The 15,440-nt window shown below is 39.2% G+C and overlaps 1 long non-coding RNA gene across 2 annotated transcripts in view; it reads left to right on the forward strand.

Moving 5' to 3' along the window:
• The window catches only part of LOC116998211, a 233,012-nt gene that overhangs the window by 87,688 nt on the left and 129,884 nt on the right, over positions 1-15,440 (forward strand). For both annotated transcript variants that reach the window (XR_004418337.1, XR_004418338.1), the window contains 3 exons: positions 7,527-7,625; positions 7,871-7,897; positions 8,280-8,378. This is a non-coding gene — a long non-coding RNA (uncharacterized LOC116998211). The remainder of the gene's footprint in view (positions 1-7,526; positions 7,626-7,870; positions 7,898-8,279; positions 8,379-15,440) is intronic.

Raw genomic sequence — 15,440 nt, forward strand, 5'->3', positions numbered from 1 at the left:
GTGGTGGCCACTGAAGTGCTGTATGCAATGTGAACCATTTGCAATACAAGGGGTGAGAACCTGTCTCAGATCCTCCAGTAAGCAGTCACGCAAGCTAAATCAGATCATAACTCAAACCCATGCCCTGTTCAATCAAGACAGGAATTTGAATTTATGTTCCTAACTCCTCATAGGAGTATCTCAGCAATTACTTTTTGTATAATTCCAAAATTGAACTGATCCTATAAGCCACTTCATGCAAACTGCTTCAATGATAATTGAAAGAGCAATAGACTAAGAAAGATTCTCCAGCCTGATGTTAATGGTACTCATTTTGGAAGCTGCGGCTCCGATACAATAGGAAACAGTCTTAGTATAACATAGAGTGAACTGTACAAAAAATCTCAGGAAGAACAAACCCTTTTGCAATGATTTTGTAAACTTTGTCTTTTATTTCCTTGTCTTTTATGTTTCATTTGCCAAATGTTTGCATTTTCCAGTGGGCTGGGTGGGGATGGTAGTGGTTCTGGTGTGGAAACCTGGAAAAATTGTGAATTTGGTTCAGTTTGAACCAACATTCTTTTTCAACTGTTTGGCTTGGCAGCTGAACTGAAAAACCAGTTATATGACAGCCCTAAGCCCTCTTTTTGGACCCTTGTGTTTTACTAGAAAAATTGTAGCATTAGTCCCTGGAGCTGTTAATGCATGGCACAGAGGCATGAAATGGAAATTCCACTAAAATTTAGGGTTGTCTGAATTTTTTGGAACTGGGGGAACTCTAAAGTGAGATTATATGATAGCATCCACAGTATGTGCCCTACTGGACTCTCCAAGGACATACTGTTGTTTTCACAGATTCCCTCTGTCAATCACTTGTCAAAAAGATACCTTTGATGCTTATGTGAAATATTAGGAGGAAAGCTCTTGACTTGTTGCATTGTTAGCTGGGAACAGACACATTCCTTTTTTTAACTTGTTCATTCCATGATGTAATGAGAACATTTAAAATGAGGACAAGCAAATTGCAAGCGCCAAGCTTTTTCCTAGATGTTGCTTATAATCAAACACACCCAACCATGCTCTTAAATACCTCATAATTAAACATGCAAAAATAGAGACTTAATTTGAACATGTAAATTAATCACATGTTATAACAATGGAAATTCATAACTGAAAATCCATTAGCAGACAACGCTGTTCCTCATTCTTTTGTTTACGTGTTTATACTAATCATGCAACAGGATTTTTGGTGCATGTCACCCTTTGAAAATCCATTCTGTATCAACTTAGGAGATGTGTTCCCATTTCCATTGTATAGCTCTGTTCTATAAATGCAAATAATTGCAAATTAAGCCCCAAATGTCTAAAGAACAGCAGGAGTGACCATTGTTTGATGTATGATGCACATCATGTCATTTCTGTGTCACTACTCTAGGGGTTAAGTAAGTATCATGTTTTGGACATCTTAGGAAAATAATAAACAATGTAGCTCATCCAAAAAACATCTGCTCATATTTTTTTTTGTTAAATAGCAGACAAATATATTTAAAATGTGTTTTCAATTGTCTGCTAAGAAAATAAGTTTGCATAAAACCCACGCTTTTATCCTGAAAAAAAATTGTGAATTTACCTTCTGTGGCAATTTAGAAAAAGCCAAAATTTATGCACATTGTGTATTTAGCGAGTACAGAACTCAGTTGCTGTGGTGGACTACATTAAACATAGATGGATGAGAATGAGGTCAGTGGAGTGAACACAAGCTGTACTCCTCAGAGCTACTGTGCATGCACATGGCCTTAAAGATGTTTACCCAATGGAAGTCTGTACTTGCCTGTGCATGATAGGCCATGAAGCTTTGCCTAAAAAGCACTTATGAAAAAAATATTCTTTTCACATTTGCATTTTGGTTGAACACTAGCAGCACTTCTATTGATGGTGTATACCTGACTGTGAGGATCTGAATTCACTGGGCTTGGGCTCTTTATCACCTGGTGGTGACCCTGGTCAGTAAAGCCTTTTTCATTAACTTGGATCAGGCCTTGGAATCCCCCTCAATTGCAAATATTGCCTTGAGCTTCCTCACTTGTTCAGGAAAAGTTCTCAACTAAACCTCTTCTCTGGTTTTATTGTATAAACCCTGCCTTATGTTCAGCATCCTACTTCTTCAGGTACTATGCAGCTGTCCTGTGCTCCTGACTTCCTGCCACCCTCATGTTACACTTCCCAGTAGGTCAGCCACTTCCACTCTGTAATTTTAATCCTTTTTAAATGACCACTTTTTTATAGTGCTGCTTACAGGAAATACCTCTCCAGTAATGCTTCTGAATCACTTACAGCCTAAAATGTTGCCTATGCAACTTAAACTTGAAACCCCCCATATTCCCCTATTCTATATGCTAACATCACATCTATGGACACTGCAGTGAGTTATAAGGTGAAAATAAGGAGGAAACTTTTAAGGAAAATTTTTCACCTTCTTGCATAAGAAGTGCTAAATTCTGATGGGAACCACTTGGATGCACATAAGAGTTTGGGCTGGTCACCTATCAAACTGGGGTCTAAATAATGAATGGGACCCACTGTAACAAAGTGTACTAAGTGTGAAGATAGGAAAGCATTTATAAAAATGCAGCAAACAGCTTTGTGGTCATTAGTGGAAATGAGGTCACAGCCTATCTTTCTGTCCTACATGAATATTTCTTTATTTTTGTGTCATCACAGCTTATGACTCTGAGTTTTTAGTGGACTAGTACCATTTCTCAGTTGTTTTTGCTTTCTCTTTTCTCACAGTAAGATGCAACTTAAATTCCTAAACTCAAAACCCCCAAAAATTCAACCCGCAAGCCTCAGTGGTATTTGGAGTTTATGTATTCTTTAACCAAAGGCCTTTGCATAACCAGATACTGGTACATTTTTTAGTCAAATTCTTGAAGCTTTGGGCTTAACCACTGCTTCTTGCAGTGATGTGCTTGAAAAAATGTCAACTATGTGGCTGCAATGAAGGGCTGTGGAACTGAGGTATGTCCATTTTCTGGAAGTGGTGGACTGCTGTCAAGGTCTAGAGTGACCTCCAGTAGGGTCCTGGCTCCAGCTTGAACAATCCCATGGTGACATCAGAACTTTTGCATCTGTATTTAAACATTTTTCGTGTTAATGCCATTATTTCAGACAAAAGTTGATGATCTGGCATGAATGAATCCACTACAGATGTATCTGCTGGAGTAAGCAGAGAACTTTAACGCTTTATGAGTTGAGAATTGCCTCATTCATTTTTGATAGGTTATTAATTCTGAAACTTTTCTGTTGCCTGCAGCAATGGGCTTGGATGCGTATGGGAGAAGTTCTTCAAATTGTAGGCAAAGAGACTTGATTTCTGAGAGAACAAAAAAGGAACAATACAGCAAAATCCTTGTTGGAATAGGAGATGCAAAAGCGCTTAAAGAGGCTTGAGAGCAAAAGAAACACAAAGGGTTTACAAGGCTGGAGTTAAACAGAACTAAGTAGGATTTAGAAATGGACTTAGAAAAAATAATCCTCAAAAAGAAGAGAACAGCATCCCTTTCCACCCAAAATCAAAAAGGAACACTATTAAAATTTTCTTAAACTTGTTCTTAAAGTATTTAGTTTCTTTTAATAACACTCATGATATGTTGGGTAGTTCAAAACGATTGTGTGTGTGTTGTCAAACCACAGCAGCCTTTTGGATACTCAATCTTCATCTAAGTGTCTTTTAGATCTATGTGTGATAAACCTCATTTGCTAAATATGAGTGGTTGATTTATTCTATAGCACAGAAGTTGTGTGTGATGTAATGAGAAATCTCATTGTCCAGACACTTTCAGTAAGATATTTCTAAAACTTCGTGATTGGTTTACTTCTGGATCTCCTATACTATCTGCATTGTCATTCATTTTATTGTGGAACACTATTGGAAACAACCAGAAATAAAATCCAAGACCAAGCCTTTCTTTCCCTTTTTTTTGTTTTGGACAATATTCTTGCTCAGGTACCATGAATGGGAACATCATCCACCAAGAAGCATGGGGTTCAACAGACAGAGTCTGGAGCAAAATAATCTGGCACTGCTGTTCTGGGCAGTAGGTCATTTGTGGCTTTAAACAGACAGAGCACATGATCTTTCAATCTCAGTTTCCCTTTCTGTAATATAGAGTAATGAGAATAATTCTTATCTGAGACAATATTTCTATTTACTATAGACAGATGAAACAGTATGGAAATAGCCTTAATGAGGATTGTTCAAAATCAGGGCACATCCATCATTCATCATTTAATTGTTTCAATTTCTTTACTGAAGAAACTGAGTTCATAATTGAAGAGACCAAAACATTTAAAGGTTGGATTTGTATTCTGGAGAGTATTCAGAATTTCAAGAAAACTACCCCCCCACTGTTTCATTATGAGAAATATTCTAAAGGCTTTCCAAAAGTTTTGTCTTTATGCAGAACCACAGTCTGTTTATTTCTTCATGCCAAAGATGAGGTTTGGCACAGGATTGTCCCATACCCTTGCCAAAAGCTCTCCTAAGAGCACACTCAGTTAGTTTATATTACTACTTTTGCGAAAGGAAACATTAAAGAACCCATATTTTTAATACAGTATAAAGGTCCTCTGAAGGCTGAAAAGGCCTCCCTCTGGCCCCACCTCACTGCAAAGGACCAGGGTATGTGAGGGAAAAAGGAGTCCTACAGTCAAAGAGCTGCCTCTGTGTGAGGCCTGGGAGTGAGGACAGCTTCATGCTAACCCTCATTTCCCTGCAGGCTACATTTTCAAAAAGTGCTTCTAAGTGTGGTTGCCCAAGTGGAGAGAACCATGGCTTCATTTTCAGCAAGTCTGGGCACTCTAAACACCTGTTGATTCAGGTGAAGATGGACCTAGGCTGCCTCCTGCCAGTATTTCCAAATTTCTGCAAGTGCAGGGTACCAAACAGTCTGTCCCTCTTCCTCTGGGTCCCCGATGCACTGATGCATTGCCTTTACAGCTTCTATAAAAGGTAACTAAACCAGTGAAAGGCTATGGTTATTCTATTTATACATATAAATATAACTTGGATACAACTTGCATTTTCTCTCCTCTGAAATTGCTATAACCTGTAACTGATGTCTGCAACCCTGGGCCTCTCCCTGTTACCTAGAATGATGCACCAGGCATAATTTTTAATTTTGACTTCAGCATTGTCTTATATATTTGGGAAAGAGAGACTTGTAGGATTTGCTAACTCTGCTGCAGAGAGACTGCTGGTCCCTAAACCATTTCATTTAAATGCAGAGGGTTTATTTTTTTACACTTCTATGAAGTCTTGAAATCTGAGATAATATAAAATTTGAACAAAGAAGGCTATTGTCATAGAAATGACTGAGTCTGTAGACATATTATGCACCGAGTGAGAGAGCATTTTAGGTGATTTTATGATGATCTGTGCACTGTAAAAGAAAAAGGTGTGTACGTGTACCCGTGCATCTGTGTATCCATTCATCCACTCAGAACTCAGACTGTACATTTAGGAATGGCAGCCAGCTGTTAAAGCTGTCACCCAGCTGTGTATCTGCCTCCTCCTGGGGTGTCCATTCAATGGGGCAGGCACAGGCAGCTATCAGAGAACTCAGCTCAAGCATGGCAGACACTTTTTTCCATTTGAGTTCCCCACACCATATGGCATCCAAATTTAATTTTCAAATATGCTTTTTCCCCCGTAATGAAACTGCCACTTCCAGAATTTCATGTTCAATCATCTTGTTCAACCACAATGCCTCTTCCTCCCAGGGATAAGTCCATAGAATTTTCATTAGGTGGCTGAATATCTAAATGTTTGGGATGTCTGTGCAAAATCTGCATATTAAATCTGAGTGTCCAGTCTTGCATGGATGGGATCTTTTCTCTTTTTTGTAAGAATAGCTGTCTTTGAGACCCATCAGAGTTGCACATTGTGGATCAACCTTCAGTGTCCAGGTCCTTAACAGTTTTTATTACAAGTTAACACTTGAGTTACAAAGTAACTATCATTTCCACAATACCATGCTGAAAATTCCTAAAGGATTCAAAGAAGGAATTCTTTTATAATCTGCAGTTGTGATCAATAATGTTGTTTCTGGACAGAGTAAAAGTAGAAAACTTTATCAGGTAGATCCTCCTGTCATAACTTCACACTGATACTCAGGTGGCAGTCCTTGAAGAGCTTCATCCTCTTTTCTGCTGTAAATAAATATTTTGTTTCATTAACTTGCTGGAGGATTTAAAAGGAAATCATAATGTTCTGTAGACTCAAAGAATGAGATTGTTTATTTGTACATTCTGTCTGCCTTCATTTTACAGGCCAAAAAATATTCCTCTGTCACATCTACACTGAGCCCAGCTCCTTCCATACTTGATTAAAGTGTACCCTGTAAATGTAAACTTGTGAACACAATTTGTTTTGTACTGATGTTGATTTTGAAAAACTGTTGCTCTGAGCTTGAAATGAATAATATCCTATGGCACTGGATAAAACCCTTAACACCATTCTGTTCACCCATCCAATGATTTTCTTAAATGTTGTTAAGAACTTGTTTCTGAGGAATCTGCTTTTATCAGATGTAGTTGGAATTGGTGATCATGTCCAAAAGACTCTTGAAGGGGTAATATGATGGGACCACTCATGGAGACAAAGCCTGAATCCACAAGATTTGTTTCCTTAGGAAATCTGGTACCTATGCTGTTAGACATATGTGAACTTCTGTGGATTTTCGGTATTCTGTTCTTACTATTAATTAGAGAAGGAGAGTAAGAAAGTTTCATCTGATGCAAATCATCATTCCCAGAGGATATTAGCAATCACCTATGGAGCAATTTCTGACATTCTGGCTCTTTCTGGAATTGTATTGCATCATGGTGGGGCTTTGATAAATGTGTTTGAAATACACTGTCCTGATAGACTGGAAATGAGAGTTAGTAAATAGTTTAATTTTTTGTCATGTTTTCAAAGTACTTCCTCATGTCAACAGCCCAGAAGTGAATGCAAGTGAAATGTTGAGACTGTTTGCCTTCACTTCTGTTTGTATTTGCTATATCTGAAGATGCTCCTAGATCTTGTTACAAAAATACTTTTCATTTTGAAATTCAGACCTCCTCTGATGTAAGCCCCAAACATTTCCATTTCTAAGTGCAAGAAGTTGATCCCTATGTAATTATGAATTGGTGCCAGGTTCTAACCACACTACCTTACTTACCCTAGTCCTTTGGAAATGTTTTACTTGCAACAACTTTATATACTAAACATGTTTGTTTAATGAAAATGTTGTTATGATAACTATAAACAACATATTTTTAATATGACTAATGTTTTCATGGAGTTGGTTTCATTTTCACAGGTCACTGCTTCCTTTTCCAGCCTCACAAACAGTTTTCTCAATCATTTTAGGCACTGAGTTGGTGCCTCAGCACTTGGATCTGTGTCATATGATTTGATCTTCTTTTCAGTGTTCTCCTATTTGCCCCTGTCCCTGTGCTGTTTTTTCTGACACTTTTTTCCTTCTTGTGTAATTTTATGACAGTGTTTCTCCATGATGTGCTTGTTAAAAGACGTGAAATATCTGGAAAAAAATTAGACTTTTTGTGAAAAAAAAGCTACTGATCAATAAGCTATCCAGAAAGTAAGTAGTTTTACTTTTTCTAATTTCTTATGTGCATGCATGTTGTTATCTTAAAATCTACATTCATGACTTTATCTACAACATAAGGCATATTTTGTAAATGAGCTTAAACACTCTATCAAATTGTAATTATTCATGAATAGTCTCTCTTTATTGCTAATGATATGCATCACACTAACAGAGTTTGATATACTGGTTATACAAATAAAGTTCATCTGAGGTAACACAGTTTATTCCTTTCTCAGGCATCCGGCCTGGATCTCAGCTGCAAAGTAAGTACCTCTCCACATCTCATTACCAAAATAGCAACCTTCTTAATCCTTTGCTGTGAAGAACAAAGGTTCGATTCAGTCTCTGGAGCAGAAATAGGATCTTATTAATGCACTGGCAACTACAGTGTTGTTATTTTTGTTAGAAAAGAGAGAAACAGGAATTTGCTGATATATGTTAGATTAAGGCCTGTTATTGTTTTGAGATTAATTGGATTGTTACTGGGCCTTTCTGATGTCAGCTGAAAATCTACTAAATACCTTGCAATTTAATATTCTGGATGAGATCAGGAGCTACTTCCCAAAAATTCACTTCTATCATTTGTATTTGTTCTGAAAGAATTGCTGAGGCTATCTGTTAAATGGTGTGCTGTTTACTGTGCAGGGAGAAAAGTTCTTGTGGGTCTTGCCTGGAGAGCTGGCCCTGCTGGACTCACCTTGCCATGCAGTGGATTAAAGCTGAGACCCAAGACACCAGCGTGAGGTACCTCCTGCTCAGCCTTTGGGGAGGTCTGTGCCTTGGCCGAGTGTCGAGGCTTGAGCATGTTGCAACTGACGTATGAATTCACATTTTGGAGTGTTAGAGCTCCAGTGATGTTTTATGGAGTCCTTTCTTTGAAAATATCTGCTGTCATGTAGTGTTGGGCTGCAGTGGGCTGTAGCATTTGGGATCCCTGTGGAGTAGACTGTGTCTCTGGCAGCTCATCAAGATAAAAGTTGAAATTAGGATTGCAGAGAAGAGCCAGAGAAATTCCACTTGGTGAATTAAATGTTACTGAGCTTGAGGACCTGGAAAAGGATTGGTGATGAATCTGGGTGAACTCCCAAATTGGTATGAATGACAGGCATAGAAGGTATTGCTTAGAGCAAAAATAAATGCAGTGTAACTGATCTGTTGAGACCAGCAAACTGTTTGTGGAAATGACTGGTGCTTGATAATTCTTAGTGATAGGCAAATGGCATATTCCAAATTATGTGTGGTCCATTGTGTAATTCTGTGTGGGTGTGGACCTTTGCAGGTTATTGGCCTATGCCACCTGGCACAAAATATGTTTGCTTAAGTCTTAGCATGTAGAACTTTGGCTGTTTGTCTTCATGTGTATGTGAAAGGTTCAGGGTTAAGTGAGGGAGAACTAACCAGAAACTGAGATCAGCAGAAGCATTCTGGATAACTGTTCCCAGGCCTGAGTAATGAAGACCAGTAAGATGGCATTTGCAGTGAACCTCAACTCTGCTTCTATTCCTTATGGTCAGGACAAACCCTATGTTTGGCCTCCAGGAGATATGACAAAGATCTGTCTACTGATGGAGTGTGTAGTCTGAGACTTGTGGCTTGAGTATGTAGGCTTTTATTCGTGAGTTGGAAGAGATTTCTGAGCATAGTCTAAGGCAATTATGTAATATTAATTGCTAATTTATCCTGATTGTCTATGTCACCAGAAGGCTTTAAGTATCAAGTTTTGATAGAACAAGAATGTTTGAAGTACCAATAAGATATATTTGGGCCCAAGTCTGTTCTCTGTTATACCACTGCAAAATTGGGATACTTGTATTGACTTCTGAGTGACAGAGCAAAGCAGGACTGAACCTGAGAGATGAAGCTGTGAGCTGCCTGTGTGTGCCTTGGGCAGTGAAACAGCTGACTGAAGAAACAGCTCATGTACTGCTTGCATTTCCCCTTGATGGTTTCCAGCTGTCCTCTTATCCCTGGCATGCAAAACATTAATTAGTTTCAGCTTATGAAAATAAGCAAAGGCAGTGTGTGCTACCCACCTTATAGTGCTGCACATAAACAAGGCACTGCAAACAACCGTGATCTCAAATGCTAAGTGACATTGTTGTTATTAAGCCAGGGGCTGAGTAGAAAAGAAAGTTCCTTTGTTGCTTAAACACAGGTTAGATGGTTTCTCAACCTGTGCAATAGAGGAAGACATGCTTGCATGCAGGAGATGAGTGTGTATTGCACCTGAACCATACATCAGAGTGTCACAGACATCATGCTTTCATCTCCACAGGTCTAGTGTTAACTGAGGCAAGAGAAAGGAAAGAGCTAAATAGGACAATAAAAAAAGAAGGAAGTATTTCTCTTTTCTTCAATCTCTAAACTCATATTTGTAGGTTATTAACAGTTTGGGGGGGTTTGTCATTATAGTACTTGCTCATTTTCAGATTAGGGTTCCTAGATGGTTTTGTCAGAGAACATGAAGAATTTGTAGGTATAAAATGTACTAAAAAAGAGTTCACACACCTTAATTTGCAAACCTGTTAGTTTATTGTCACAACACAAGACTGAATAAGTAATATTTTTATGCTGCTGCAATAAGATCTGGCACTACCTTGCTGCCCAGGATGGAAGGAAAGTATTAGCAGAAACTAACTGAAATCAAGAGATACAGGAGAAAATGCATTGAGCAAAGCATGAAAGTCCCAATGTCTGAACACCATTGCTAATCCTAAGGCTTTGCTGAATTGGATGGGCTGCTACAGATTCTACTTAAAGCAAATTGAAAAGGAAAAACTCAAATTTTAGTGAATGCTAGAGACAGTGGACAAGGTTATGCAAAAGTTGGAATATGTATGGATGCTGCAGTCATGATGGAAGAATTTCTGTGAAAAGGAAAAGAAGGTGTTGACAGGCTGGTGTTGCCCAACAGAAGTGTTGTATAAGCCTGGAGAAATTATCCTTATGATTTAAAAATATAAATAATAAATGAACTACAGATACTTATTGGACAATAATGAGTCTGGACAAATATACTACTAAAAAACCAATAATTACTAAGATTACTTGGGAAATTAAATTGGGATCATCAAAGAACAAAATTAGATGCATTGTGGTTGAAATATTATATAGGTTTTTTTGGTTTTGGTCATTGAATGTAACTGTGATGAAGTTCTGTTATGATGGTGGAGGAGAAAATTGAGAAGACAGCAGAAAATGTTTGGAATGTTAGGGAGAAGTGGGTTGTATGAATTCTCTGTCTTACATTTAATTTCTGATGCCATTTGAGATCAGAAGTGCTGCAGATCTCCAAGAACGTAGTTTCCACTTAATTATTGCATTAACCTAGATATACAATGGGTAGAAGTGCAGGACAAATGCACTGTTATGTGTTTTGCTATAAAAATGGTGAGTGAAAAGTAGCCCAAGATCTACAAAGGGCTGGAACAGCCATGGTGGATCTGCACAGTAGGCTGGGAATGTAGGTGAAAGTGGACAATGTTCAAAAACGATCCAGATTTTATCTTTCATTTATGCATTTTGCTGTAGAAAGATAAAGCAATAGGAATTTTGTGAATTGTGGAAAGTTTAATTCTATTGAAGCATCTGTTGTTTATCTCATTTCTAAGATAGGTGCTGTTGTAGGAAATCTCATGTGTTGCATAACTGCCATGATCTTAACCAGGGGGTTTTCAGTCTGCAATGCTGAATTTAAATATGTGTTTTTCATCCATTCAGTAATACTTTGTGAGGCACTGGTATTCCCTAGGGACCTGTAACCCTACAGAATATGGGAAATTAAATTAGTGAAAGGAGCTTGGTAGAGCACATGATGATTTTGTGTTTTCTTGAGGAGGCAAATCGTGAAGGAGAACATACTTTCGAGCAGGAGATCACTCTGTCTTAGTGGAGCAAGACTGACTGTGAAGTTGGGAAAGTGTCAACCAGGAAGAGTTTTGATACTCAAAATAAGGAATAGTCATATCAATCCAGAAAGCAAAGGAAACTACCATGCTCTGGCAGGCTTTCCAAATTAGTAAGCCAAGCCAGCCTTTACTGAACTGCGAGAAGATTGCTCAAGATTCATCTTGCATTTCCACTTTTAACTGCTTGAGTCACTGAAGGTATGTCTACTCAGTGTTTGGCAGGAAGATATGAACTCACTCTGTCCATGCTCCAAGCTGGCTGGATAAAAGCTGCTTGGGAATGGGAATCTGTGTAGCCATCATCATTAGTATGTGTCTGAGCCTGAGCTGGTAAGTTCTGCTGGGAAGAGTATATTAGCTTGGGATCAGAATTAGGGGTTGCAGTTACAATACTTTAGAATCAGAGGTAGCTTCTATCAGGGCATCTTGGAGCATTTGCAGATGGAATTGCATCTTTTTGCAAATCTGCCATGGAATTGCATCCTTAATATGTTAGAAGGGTCAGCCAGATGTGATCTGGAGAAATGGTGCCCTAAAGGCAACACAATATTTTAAAAGAAATCTTGAGTAAAAATCCAGTGCCAGATTCCAGCTTTAGCAATTTGCTTTCAGATGCTTTCTGTCAGGTCTGAGGATTGATGTATGGTAGTGTTAGAGGGAAAGACTTAAAACTGTATATTTGAATCTAAACCCAACTGGTTAATGGAAAGGACTGTGCGCAAATGAGCACCTTGCAGTAATAGCTGCCTGAATTAAATGTCCCTCCCTATACAGTCCATTAGACAAAACACTTGCTTCCTTGTTTATAATGAATGGTAAGTGCTAATGACAGCTGATTTATCTGATGTCTCAGGCTCCTGAGTCACTTAGGTACTTTTAAAGATGTTCTCTTTCAAATTACTTTCTGTAATTTATTTGCATACCTCTGATTTTCAGAAAAAACCCTGTTCCAAATAAATTCATGAATGTTCAAGAATTATTTTGTCCTTAGTCTCAGGAGTCCATTAGTTGCTATGTTCTGGAAGCAAATGAAAACAGTGCGTTCTGTAGGATATAAAACTATTCCTAAGTGTGGCAGAGGATCACTGCAATCATTAGATTAATACCAACTATTATCATCCAGGATGCTCATCTGGTTTTACTGAGCTTTGTTAACGAAATGGAAATGATTAAAGTCATCCTGTCTGTCCCTCTAAAGTTGTGCCTGTGAATGAGTCACTGTTTTACAAATGGGTGTTGCCAGACACTGATATTGAATACGGCTCCAGCCGTCAGAGCTCTGGGTCCAGCACCACATTCTTGGAGTCCAGACTGGAACACTGAAATTCCCATTGAAATCTGTGGGAATTCTACATGGCCAAAGCCCAGCTACCTTTATGGCTTACTGAGGCAGCTTAGAGAGAACTGTAGCTCAATGCATGTAGTAGCTTGGGGACTCAATATGAATTTCATGCATCTCTTCACTTAGTCACTTGAAACCCAAGATGGAATTGAGGATACCACATTCCACTTAGGCTTTGTTTGCTTGAGGTCAGCTGAGTGCCCACTGCTGCCTCTGGACGTGACACCTTCCACCCCACTGGCAGGGCTGCAACTGTGGTTTCTGTGCTCCCTGGGCACAAGAAATGTTTGCACAGAGCAAATCCCAGTGTGTCAGTCAGCTGGCCTGCCCTGCCTGCTGCAGTGGTCCTGGCTGGCTGCACCAAGGGTGGAATATACTTCAGCCTTTTCCCAGACATGGAGCTGTTTGCATGTCCCAAAAGCAAACAGCTCCCAAAGATCTTCTTGTGGAGTTGTGTCTTATGGGCAAGGTTGACCCAATAGTTAATTTTGCTTGTTTGCCTCACATATGAGACAGGGATTGAATAGTCCTGGCTTTGGGGAATTTCACATCTGGATTCAAACTCTTTATGGCTACTGTTCCCTAATCTGTGCCATGGGCTGTTCCCAAGTCATAGTGCTGTACTTTTCCAAGCTTTGTGTTTCATATCGTCCCCTCGGGGTCATTTGTAAAAGTGGGAGGGCCAGATTGGTAGTTGCAAGAAAGAGAAGTCTCACCACTGACGTCAATGCAGCTCTTCCACTTTAGGAAGGGATCAGGCCCATCTACCAGTGTCACGGTCTGCTGGGGAGGAGGGGAGGCAGCCTCACAAGTGTTGGGTTTGCAGTTCGCCAAGTGACAAACAGAGAATCTGAGTGCGGTAGCCAGGCATGTTACAAAACACTGTTGGAGAGACAGCTCTCTCTGGAGGCTTCAGTCTTGATTTACTTATTCCTGGTCGTTGTCCTGATATTCTGTGGCTTTCAGACAATTTTAAAAAGACTTAATATATGGACTTCTGTGAGGATAATTGGCTGAGACCCCTTATGGGATTTCTGGGTGGTTTCATGTGGTATAGGAGGCCAGTTGTTGGCATAGCTGCTTTTGTGCAGCTGGGTAAGGCTGTGGTGGAAAATCCAAGGCTGGTTGCTCTGTGCTACCAAATGTATGACCACACATAGGTTTAAAGTAATTTAAAGCTTCCAAATATTTTACAAATCTTCAGATATTTTAAATAGTTTTGAAAGGATGAATCTAAGGGAATAATCCTGAATTGAAGGGAAGGGAGTCTGAAAGCTCTGAGTAAGGCAGAAAAGAGCTAGGGTTTTCTCAGGTGCTAAGGGGAGCAGAGGAGGGGGCAAAGGCCACAGAGCCTTTGAGAGACCCATTAGTGCTGTTCCCAGAACTCTGCCTGCTTTGTGCATTTCTTCTCCTGTGCTTTTGCTCATCTGAACAGTCTCTCCAGAAATCAGCAATTGGAAACACATAACAAGTAATTCTCTGCCAGGTAAATGGGAACAATAGTTGAGTGGGAAAGAATGAATCACTGCCATTAACAAGAAAACTAGGGTTGCTCTCATCATCAACACAATGCAGTGTCTATTCTCAAATGTCAGGGCTAATAATTCACCATTTACAAATTAGACTTAACCCCCTCCCACACAAACCCACATAGCCCTTGCTAGCCTTCAAGCTTAGGTTATAGCTGCCTTTCTCTGAGGGCTACCAATAAAACCTTCAAAATACATATCCTCCAGACAGTCTGGCTTCTTTCAAGATCAAATACTCCTCCCCTTTTTCTCTTTGGACTTTATTTTAATTACAGCTACATCACTGAAAAATGTGGAAAGCCCATCTAAGGACCAAATTATCCTTAATGTAAGAGGACCATTATTGTCTACAGATGAAATGAATAATACAACCAGTAAGAAAGATTCCAAAGTTTTGATTACCTTAATAAATTCCTAAAAGTGAAGGAACTCACAGATCTTTATCCAATGCAACCACAAATTATTAATGCAGGTGGGAGTATCAAAAGCTGGAGTGTTTCAGCTGGCATCTTACAACATCTGTTGAGATGGTGTTTTTCATCCAGGGTACTGATGGATTATAACTATAGCCGCCTAGAAAAGGTGTAACAAGGATGCCAGTTTCCAAGATAACCATCATGTAGGTGTAGAACATGAGATGCTGCTAATTTCAGATGCTCATCAGGATATTAATAACCTCCATACTTTAAAAGTAATGGGCTTGTTTGAATTCCTGGTCCTGAAATATAGAAGATATCCAGGATATGTTTTTCATTCAGGATGGCTTTTAAAGTGAAGTTTAAACAGGTAACTGGAAAAAGGACACAGAAACAAATTTGGGACTTGTTAGTAGAGGCCACTTAGCAAATTCTGATTGCCCAGTCTGGCACCAGCAGTTTTTTATTAATGTATAAATCATTCTTTCTTTCTCTGCAGATTGAGAATTCTTCAAAGTGATTTACACACAGTTCTTAGCACAGCTGTTTGCTGGGGGTGTGTGCTCTGTGTGGGGGATCTATCAGCAGTCTGGCTACCTCTGTGTGATCTT

This window comes from Catharus ustulatus, chromosome 6 (genome assembly GCF_009819885.2).
Source record: "Catharus ustulatus isolate bCatUst1 chromosome 6, bCatUst1.pri.v2, whole genome shotgun sequence".
Lineage (NCBI taxonomy): Eukaryota > Metazoa > Chordata > Aves > Passeriformes > Turdidae > Catharus > Catharus ustulatus.